Source organism: Capsicum annuum, chromosome 2 (assembly GCF_002878395.1).
Source record: "Capsicum annuum cultivar UCD-10X-F1 chromosome 2, UCD10Xv1.1, whole genome shotgun sequence".
Taxonomy (NCBI): domain Eukaryota; kingdom Viridiplantae; phylum Streptophyta; class Magnoliopsida; order Solanales; family Solanaceae; genus Capsicum; species Capsicum annuum.
This window is the reverse complement of record NC_061112.1, coordinates 38,927,376-38,938,747: the sequence shown is the minus strand read 5'-3', so window position 1 is coordinate 38,938,747 and position 11,372 is coordinate 38,927,376. Positions and strand designations below refer to the sequence as shown.

Genomic DNA, 11,372 nt, shown 5'->3' with positions numbered 1-11,372 from the left:
CCCATAGGTCAATTTACAAAATTTAACTAAACAGCCTCTCTTTGTCTTTTTCTTAAATAATTAAGTTTCAATTGTTTATTGGTTTCATACATGATATAATTATTTATTCAAATCTTTTCTAATAAATAATACTTATCATTATTGTTTTACAAAATCTATACTGAATGACGTGTGTCAAATAAAACTAATTGTTTCTATAAAATAGAATCATTGCATGCCCCGGTAAAGTGGTCTCACAAGTTTGACTACGTGTAAATCTTGATAATACCTTAAACATCTTGATCTCTCTGTCAATCTCTTAACTAATCCTCCTCGAAGTTGTAACTGCAATTTTGCAGAAGCTTATTTCTAGAGAATGGAAGAGGTGGAGGAGCAAAGGATCAAACTTGTCGATGATATGATGATAAACATATTGAAGTGACTGCCAGCAAAATCACTGATAAGATTAAAATATGTATCTAAAAATTGGTACCCATTGATAAATAGCCCTTATTTCATGTCTATCCATTACAATTATGAGACTCCCTCAAATCACTTCATATTTCTTAAGCACTACGAAGAAATTGAGGAAATTACCGAGTCCATTTATTACAATGGTAAGAATATGTTATCTTTCCATTCAAATGATGAATCATTCAAATCTATAGCACTAAATATAGAATATTTAGATAATTATATAGGTGTCAACATTGCAGGTGTGTGTAATGGCATAGTCTGCATTGCCAGTTATAGGGGCATTGTTTTGTGTAACCCAACGTTAAGAGAGTTTTGGGAACTCCCTCCTAGCATTCTTCCTCCTCCCGCATACTTATCTCCTAGTAAAGATCTTAACTACTTGATGGACATGACCAGAGGAATCGGGTCTGACACTAACGCTAATGATTATGTGGGGGTTAGAATCCTAAATCCCAGTCATGAATATGAATTTGAGGATGTTGATAATCATAGAAAGTATATTAGTAAGGTAGAAGTCTACAATCTAAGCACAAATTGTTGGAGAAAACTTGAGGATCTAGAATGCATAATAGATTCCTTTCATTGTTCTCATGTAATGTTTAACAGAGCCTACCATTGGGGTGGATATCTGAAAGCAGGTGGTAATTGCATCATTTCTTTCGATTTCAGAGCTGACTCGTTCCAAAAATTGCTATATCCTGAGGGCAAAGCTAGCGAAGGAAGGGAGGGGCTCTTCGTCTTGAATCAAACTCTAGCTTTGATTTATTTTACTGAGATCTATCCTCCAGATGTGTTAGTTCACCAATCTATTGATATATGGTTAATGAAGAAATATGGTGTTAGAGAGTCCTGGATAAAGGAACTTACAGTTGCACCAATGCTCATAAAGGCACCTTTGTCAGTTTAGAAGAATGACACTGAACTAATGATAGAAAGCAAGGAAGGAAATCTTTATGTCTAGTAACTTCCTTTTCCAATCAACAGAGGACCTTCATATGTCTAGTGTGCACAACACATTCGAAGCTTTTCTTTGCAAAGAGAGCTTGATTTCCATCAAGAAAGAGAGAAACAAGTGGTCCTGATCTGAGACAATCGTCATTCGTGTCACAATGATTATTCTTGTTAATTAAGGAGTATTTATTTTGAAGGGACTTAATGTCTTAATTAGCGTTAGAAGTGTTTTATTAATGTGTTTTTTTTGGTTTAAAAGCCTAATGTTTTCATTAATAATCAAATTATAGAATACAACTTCAGAAAATAAAAATTTGTTTAAAGTTTGAGCTCTAGCTAGAAATTTAAAAAAAAAAAAAAAGACTAGTGAAAAGCTAATCACTAAGCTGGCATTAGAACTAGAAAGCTGACGTTCCTCCTCCTTGTTATTCCTCTTCTATTGTTTTGTGAGGAGTCAAACTGGTTTGCTGCTGATGTAATATTTATGTACACACTACAAGTGTGACAACTGCTACAAGAATTATCATTTGTCAATAATCCTCCTGAGTTTTGACCTCAAATTTTGTATTCAACTCTTATCTATGTTAAAAAGTCTTTTTCCTTTTGTTGGCAGGTCAAAAGGAATAAAAACTCACAAGCCAAAGATATAATTGTTTTAAGAAATTATTCTTTCTATGAAGTATTTTATAATTAACTAGTAAGGATTATCCGTGCGTTCCCCGGCCCAACAAGAATAAAGTTTTATTGTTTATTATAAACTAGAGAATTTATCCACGCATTAGCTCATTTCGAAAGTAAACGAAAGTTGAAAATATTTAAAATGATAACAGCTTTGATTTACTATTGTTTTATCATTTCTGCGGACAAACATCACCGAATGTAATTCCTTATGCATAAACTAATCTCATGATTAAAAATATGCTAGTAAAATGAAAGCAAACAACTGATAAAATATAAGTGCCAATCTAAAACACTGTAACGTGTCACATTTTAATTTTAGTGGAGATTCTTAACTTCTACATACCAACTTGCATCTTTCGTGGTTTTAAAAAAAAAAATAAAGAATAAGAAAAAGACCAAAGGTTAAAATAGGAAAAAATCCTGACTCAAAAATTATAAAATTATACTCTACGAGCAAGTTGTTAGATAGTTAGAAATGTTGGGTTTTAAGAAAGAAGTTGGCAATTATTTCAATAATTACATGGTCTATTTGACTTATGAACAAATACATAAGCATATGTTTCATGCTTGTTTGAATAAAAACAATAAAATTTCTCAACATGATACAACATGAATAGCTAGAAATTCTAAAAGAAAAGGTCATTAACATCAAATGAATTATAATTTTCTTTAAGCTAATCTCTAATATATTAAAGTGCGAACGACTTTAAAAATCTTGTTTAAACATTTTGCTATTCATTAAAATACTCGTTGTACACAAAATTGTTTTCACTATTTTTCTCAAATAATTATTATTTGATTAAATCCTAAAGTCATAGGTAACTCATGATTAATTTGGGTAGAATTCTCTCACGTGTTGTTTTGGTAAAATTTCTTCAATTTGATTTGTAGTCGCATTAGGTTTTACTATTTGATTTAGGTAAAAAATCATAATATTTAATATATTTAAATTAATTAAAATTTTACCCTATACCAAAAAACCTATAAGTCTATTTAAATAGCAATGTCAGATCAAAATTATTTTTTTAAAAAAAAAAAAAAAATTAAGTTTCACTTCTACTTTTCTTTTTATTCTAGTTTTAATTCAAGTTTCATTATTATCATCCATCATTTATTTTTTTAGGTAACATATTTAAAAATTATGTATAATTATACATAGTCAACAATTGATACAATAAATTCTCTTTTTTTGATAATTTATCGTGATTAACTTCACACTAATTATTTTTCCAGTAATAGGGAGTTTAATCTAACTGGCCCAGATCTTACTGATTTTTGTTGATCTTGAAGAGCTGAGATTGCATAGTTAAGCGAAGTTGCATGATGGCCCAATAAACACATGCTACAGCCTTATAAGGCTCCACTACAGAATCAGCAGGTGCACTCATCTTTTGTAAGAACTATTTGTTTCATATGAACCATTCATTAACATTTTTGTCCGTTCAATTGTTCATTAACGTTGTGAGGGTTATTAATATTTTTCTATTGTGAGATTTATTCATATTTTCGTCACTGAATTTAATAAAAGAACATTCTTCTACTCAAAACATAAAGTTAGCAGTTGGCAAATTATTCACGCATTTTCTATTTACCTCTAACTAAATATTCACACATTTAATATTGACTTCTAAATACACAAATAAATTTGACACCTATAATCTATTTATATATATATATATATATATATATATATATATATATATATATATATATATATAAGCAAAACAAAATCAAGACAACATGCCACGTGTCAAGCTATTAAAATAGTCACGTGGCAATTTTTAAGACAAAGTTTTAAAATATGGTAATAAAAATTTTGAATTGAAATATTAAGTATTTGAATTTTAAATACATTATCCTTATCTTTTTAAATAAATCATTATCATAAAATAGAAATCCTAATTGAAGAGTTCCGTTAGACTTTTACTATTTGAAACTTATCTCTTCTAAAATTTAAATACTATAAAATATATTTAAATATAATTTATTTACATATTAATAAAAGATAAAAGTTCTATTAAAATAATAATAATAATAATAATAATAGTTAGTAATAGTAGTACTACGTAGGACATGCAATAGAAGTAATAATATAGTTAGTATATGAAGTAGTACTAAGTAGGATATAATAATAATAATAATAATAATAATAATAATAATAATAATAATAATATATAAAAGAAAAACAAAATCAAGACAACATGCCACGTGTCAAGCTATTAAAATAGCCACGTCGCAATTTTTAAGATAATGTTTTAAAATATTGTAATTAAAATTTTGAATTGAAATATTAAGTATTTCAATTTTAAATACATTATCCTTTTCTTTTTAAGTAGATCATTATCTTAAAATAGAAATCCTAATTGAAGAGTTCCATTAGACTTTTACTATTTTAACTTATCTCTTCTAAAATATAAATACTATAAAATATATTTAAATATATTTTATTTACATATAAATAAAAGATAAAATTTTTATTAAAATAATAATAATAATAATAATAATAATAATAATAATAATAATAATAGTTAGTAATAGTAGTACTGCCTAGGATATGCAATAGAAGTAATAATATAATTAGTATATGAAGTAGCACTAAGTAGGATATAATAATAATAATAATGAAAATAATCTATACATATATAAAAGCAAAAAAAAAAATCAAGACAACATGCCACGTGTCAAGCTATTAAAATAGCCACGTGGTAATTTTTTAGAAAAAGTTTTAAAATATTGTAATAAAAATTTTGAATTGAAATATTAAGTATCTGAATTTTAAATACATTATCCTTTTCTTTTTAAATAAATCACAATCTTAAAATAGAAATCCTAATTGAAGAGTTCCAATAGACTTTTACTATATGAAACTTATCTCTTCTAAAATATAAATACGATAAAATATATTTAAATATAATTTATTTATATATTAATAAAAGATAAAAGTTTTATTAAAATAATAATAATAATAATAGTTAGTCATAGTAGTACTATTTAGGGTATGCAATAGAAGTAATAATATAGTTAGTATATGAAGTAGCACTAAGTAGGATATAATAATGATAATAATAATCTATCTATCTATATATATATATATAAGCAAAACAAAATCAAGACAACATGCCACGTGTCAAGCTATTAAAATAGACATGTGGCAATTTTTAAGATAAAATTTTAAAATATTTTAATAAAAATTTTGAAATGAAATATTACGTATTTGAATTTTAAATGCATTATCCTTTTCTTTTTAAATAAATCATTATCTTAAAATAGAAATCCTAATTGAAGAGTTTCAATAGACTTTTAGTATTTAAAATTATCTCTTCTAAAATATAAATACAATAAAATATATTTATATATAATTTATTTACATATTAATAATAGATAAAAGTTTTTTTTAAATAATAATAATAATAGTTAGTAATAGTAGTACTATGTAGGATATGCAATAGAAGTAATAATATAGTGAGTATATGAAGTAGCACTAAGTAGGATATAATAATAATAATAATAATAATAATAATAATAATAATAATAATAATAATAATAATAATAATAATAATAATAATAATAATAAAAATAATAATAATAATAATAATAATAATAATAATAATAATAATAATAATAATAATAATAATAATAATAATAATAGTAATAATCTATATATATATATATATATATAAAAGCAAAACAAAATCAAGACAACATGCCACGTGTCAAGCTATTAAAATAGCCACGTGGAAATTTTTAAGATATAGATTTAAAATATTGTAATAAAATTTTTGAATTGAAATATTAAGTATTTCAATTTTAAATACATTATCCTTTTCTTTTTAAATATATCATTATCTTAAAATATAAATCCTAATTGAAGAGTTCCATTGGACTTTTACTATTTGAAACTTATCTCTTCTAAAATATAAATACGATAAAATATATTTAAATATAATTTATTTACATATTAATAAAAGATAAAAGTTTTATTAATATAATAATAATAATAGTTAGTAATAGTAGTACTACGTAGGATATGCAATACAAGTAATAATATAGTTAGTAACCAACAACAATGGTGGCGCAGTGGAAAGGGACTGCCCCAACTTACCCAGAGGTCGAGGGTTCGACCCTGGGTATGAACAACCACTCTGTTGGGAGCTCTTCCCCCAAAATGGGGCTCAATGCGGGGCGAATTCAAATATAGTGGGACTCCTAAAAAGTGAGTACCGGACACAGGGTGGTTTAAACCAAAAAAATAATAATATAGTTAGTATATGAAGTAGCACTAAGTAGGATATAATAATAATAATAAAAATATATATATATATATATATATATATATATAAGCAAAATAAAATCAAGACAATATGCCACGTGTCAAGCTATTAAAATAGCCACGTAGCAATTTTTAAGACAAAATTTTAAAATTTTGTAATAAAAATTTTAAATTAAAATATTAATTATTTGAATTTTAAATACGTTATCCTTTTCTTTTTAAATAAATCATTATCTGAAAAATAGAAATCCTAATTAAAGAGCTCCATTAGACTTTTACTATTTGAAATTTATCTCTTCTAAAATATAAATACTATAAAATACATTTAATGATAATTTATTACATATTAATAAAAGATAAAATTTTTATTAAAACAATAATAATAATAATAGTTAGTAATAGTAGTACTACGTAGGATATGCAATAGAAGTAATAAGATAGTATATGAAGTAGCACTAAGTTGGATATAATAATAATAATAATAATAATAATAATAATAATAATAATAATAATAATAATAATAATAATATATAAAAGCAAAAAAAAAAATCAAGACTACATGCCGCGTGTCAAGCTATTAAAATAGCCACGTGGCAGTTTTTTAGACAAAGTTTTAAAATATTGTAATAAAAATTTTGAATTGAAATATTAAGTATTTGAATTTTAAATACATTATCCTTTTCTTTTTAAATAAATTATTATCTTAAAATAAAAATCCTAATTGAAGAGTTCCAATAGACTTTTACTATTTCAAAATTATCTCTTCTAAAATATAAATACTATAAAATATATTTAAATATAATTTATTTACATATTAATAAAAGATAAAAGTTTTATTAAAATAATAATAATAATAATAGTTAGTAATAGTAGTACTATGTTGGATATGCAATAGAAGTAATAATATAGTTAGTATATGAAGTAGCACTAAAATAAGGTGTAGGTGACACAAGTCTTAATAATTGAGTAGAGGTGACAATTACTTCATTATGGTTTAAGAAAGTTTAGAAAATTTTAAAATAACCCATAAGTTTTTAAATTTACACTTTGATTCAAATGCTAGTTAATATATAACGGGGAACGAAGGAAAAAAAGACGTCTTTTTCTCTCTTCTCATCCGTTGTTATTTTCTCTCTCTTCGCGAATTTGTTGTTCATTGTTACTGCTGCTTTATTCATCATCTTATGATTCATTATCATCATCTTATACTTCATTATCAACTTCATATTCTACTTGTTGACCATTTTTGTTGTTGTTGTTGTTGTTGTTACCCCAACTGTTGCTCTTTGACCAAATTCTTATGTCAAATTTTATTTTGTAAATCACTTTCAACTTTGGAATTTACCTGAGAGGAGACTTTGGTAAGTCAGATTATGCTTTTTAGTTGAATCTGAGTAACTGTTAGTGTGTTGTTTTTTCAACAATAGTTTGCACGCGAACATGATTGCAATACAAGAGCAATCTATTTAAACAGATCCATGTTTAAACAAATAAATAATTTGTTTCATTAGATTACTAATATGTTTCGAACAACAAAATACAGCTCCTGTCACACACAAAACCTAACAGATAACTCATATGTTCTTGCTATTGATACTGGAATCAAATTATTCCTTAATTGTAGACATGTCATTCGTTAAGAAATAAAAATAGACAGCACGAAAATTAAATAAGAAATAAAAAGTCAAGTGCACCAAATATAATTTTTTATAAAACAGACAAAAAAAAATACATAGATAAAAAAAAAAGCTTAATTATTATCATCATTATTATTTGTATGGCCAGCCGGCCAATCTTCAAAGGGCAGCAGCACGCCCTCCGCAGCCTGCAGATCTCCCGCAGTATCCTTACTCTGACGACGGCCAACTCCTAATGCAGGTCATGAACCTCCTTTTGCAGTTCCCTCATGGTGTCTCGTAAAATAGCGGCATCCCACACAGGATCAGCCATATCTAAAAAACGCAGAAGTTGACAAAACATACACGTAAACACAAAAGTAAAGAAAAGAAAGAATTCGAATGTAATGTAATGTAATACAACGTATATTTAAACAAAAATCAAGAAAAAAACTTACCAGGGACAGAAAAAACCTATCAAGTCCTTGAAGAGAAATTAGTTGAAGGTGTAATAAGAGCAAGGAATAAATAGTGTGTAGTAGAAGAAACGATTGAGTAAGGAGGGATCTATTTATAGAGGATTGAACTTAAATGAGTTAGAAAAAAAATTTCAACTGTTCACCTCTATTTATTAATGACATTCTTGATTACTGTAAAAAGTTATGACTTAATTAAATTAATCAATATTATGATAGGTCATGACTTTTTAGCTTTATTATTATTAATAATTAGTTATTTTCAGGAACTATGTTTTTTACTCTATTTTGGACAACAGATAATATATCTGTTGCATCAGATCAATCATCTGTTACAACATATATATCATAATTTGCAACAAATAGATAACCTGTTGCATCAGATAACATATCTGTTGCAATATATAATATATATATTTAAAAAAATATATAGTATCTTCATGACATCCAAATATTTTGATTTTTTAATTATATAAATTAATAAAGCAGATTTAAAGGCACAACTGTTTACCTCCATTTATTAATGACATTCTTAATTATTGTAAAAATTTATGACTTAATTAAATTAATTAATATTATGATAGGTCATGGCTTTTCAGCTTTATTATTATTAATAATTAGTTCTTTCCAAGAACCATTTTTTTACACCGAGTTGGACAATAGATAATATATCTGTTGCATCAAATCAATCATCTGTTACAACATATATATATCACGATTTGCAGCAAATAGATAACATGTTGCATCAGATAATATATCTGTTGCAACATATAATATATATATTTTTTTAAAAAAATATATATTATCTTTATGACATCCAAATTTTCTGACTTTTTAATTATATAAATTAATAAAGCAGATTTAAAGGCACAACTGTTCACCTCCATTTATTTATGACATTCTTGAATACTGTAAAAAGTTATGACTTAATTAAATTAATCAATATTATGATAGGTCATGACTTTTCAGCTTGAAGCTCAGCTTTATAATTATTAAAATAATTAGTTCTTTCCAGCAACCGTTTATTTTTTATACTGAGTTGCACAACAGATTATATATCTTTTGCATCAGATAAATCATCTATTACAATAGATATATCATCTGTTGCAATAAATAGTTAAACTGTTGCATCAGATAATATATCTGTTGCAACATATAATATATATATATATATTTTTTAAAAAATATATTATCTTCATGACATCCAAATTTTTGACTTTTTAATTATATAAATTAATAAAGCAGATTTAAAGGCACAATTGTTCACCTCCATTTATTAATGATATTTTTTATTATTATAAAAAGTTATGACTTAATTAAATTAATCAATATTATGATAGGTCATGACTTTTTAGCTTTATTATTATTAATAATTAGTTCTTTTCAGGAACCTTTCTTTTTACACCGAGTTGGACAATAGATAATATATCTGTTGCATCAGATCAATCATCTGTTATAACATATAATCATGATTTGCAACAAATAGATAACCTGTTGTATCAGATAATATATCTGTTGCAACATATAATGTATGTATATTTTTAAAAAAATATATTATCTTCATGACATCCAAATTTTCTGACTTTTTAATAATATAAATTAATAAAGTAGATTTAAAGGCACAACTGTTCACCTCCATTTATTAATGACATTCTTAATTACTATAAAAAAGTTATGACTTAATTAAATTAAGCAATATTGTGATAAGTCATGGCTTTTCAGCTTGAAGCTGAGCTTTATAATTATTAAAATAATTAGTTCTTTCCAGCAACCATTTATTTTTTACTCTGAGTTGCACAACAGATTATATATCTGTTGCATCAGATAAATCATCTATTACAATAGATATATCATCCGTTGCAACAAATAGTTAAACTGTTGCATCAGATAATATATCTATTTCAACATATAATATATATATCTTTTAAAAAAAAAAATTATCTTCATGACATTCAAATTTTTTGAATTTTTAATTATATAAATTAATAAAGAAGATTTAAAAATAGGAATATTTCTGGTGAGTTTTTTACGATTTAAATTGTGTTTATCATTTATTTCCTTATTCTTTTCTGTGAAAAGAAATGACTTAATTAAATCAAGCTGGTGGTGACTTAATTTTTCCGTTTCTTTAATAACTATTTTTATTAATTGAGTTATGTCAACAGATTGTATATCTGTTGCATCAGATAACCCATCTGTTTCAACAAATATGTCATCTGTTGCTATAAATCGACCATCTGTTTAAGGAGCTTTTTTGATTTCTTCTAACTGATTCATAAGTCGCACCAGATGTGGAATTTGATGCATAAGAAGAGTTTTTTGTTTTTGTTTGTTTGTTTGTTTGTTTAATGTGTTTAGACAAAAGTCACAATCACGACTATTCCGTAACTTTTTTATTAAAAATCATATCACCATATATATATCTTGATTAAATTAATCCAATGTTGTGACTTTTTTAAAATTAAATAATCTTTCTTTTACGATTATAATATCATTTAGTTCCTTATTATTTATTAATGAACCATTTTTAGGAGAATTTTTCATCATGACCGCATCCCTAACTCCAACCGCCGACATGTTTTGAATAGGGAATAAATAGAATGATAATTAAATATTGAATAAGAATTAAAAATTCAAAATCGACCAAACCAAACCAAACCAAACATATACATGGATTTTTTTGAATCCCTTATAGGTGGATCGGATATAAAAAGGGGAAATACATACGCTAATAGAAAGAAAAAACATAACCTAATTATTATTATTATTATTATTATTATTATTATTATTATTATTATTATTATTATTATTATTATTATTATTATTATTTTCAACCTGACAATTTTCATCTGGCAGCAATAGGGCCTCAGCCTTACTCGGAAGTTGGCCAAATCCCTCTGGAGTTCATCAAACTGCCTTTGA

General features: G+C 25.4%; 1 pseudogene; it reads left to right on the top strand.

Moving 5' to 3' along the window:
• Positions 1-355: 355 nt before the first annotated feature.
• Positions 356-1,538, top strand: LOC107860867 (annotated as a pseudogene).
• Positions 1,539-11,372: the final 9,834 nt, after the last annotated feature.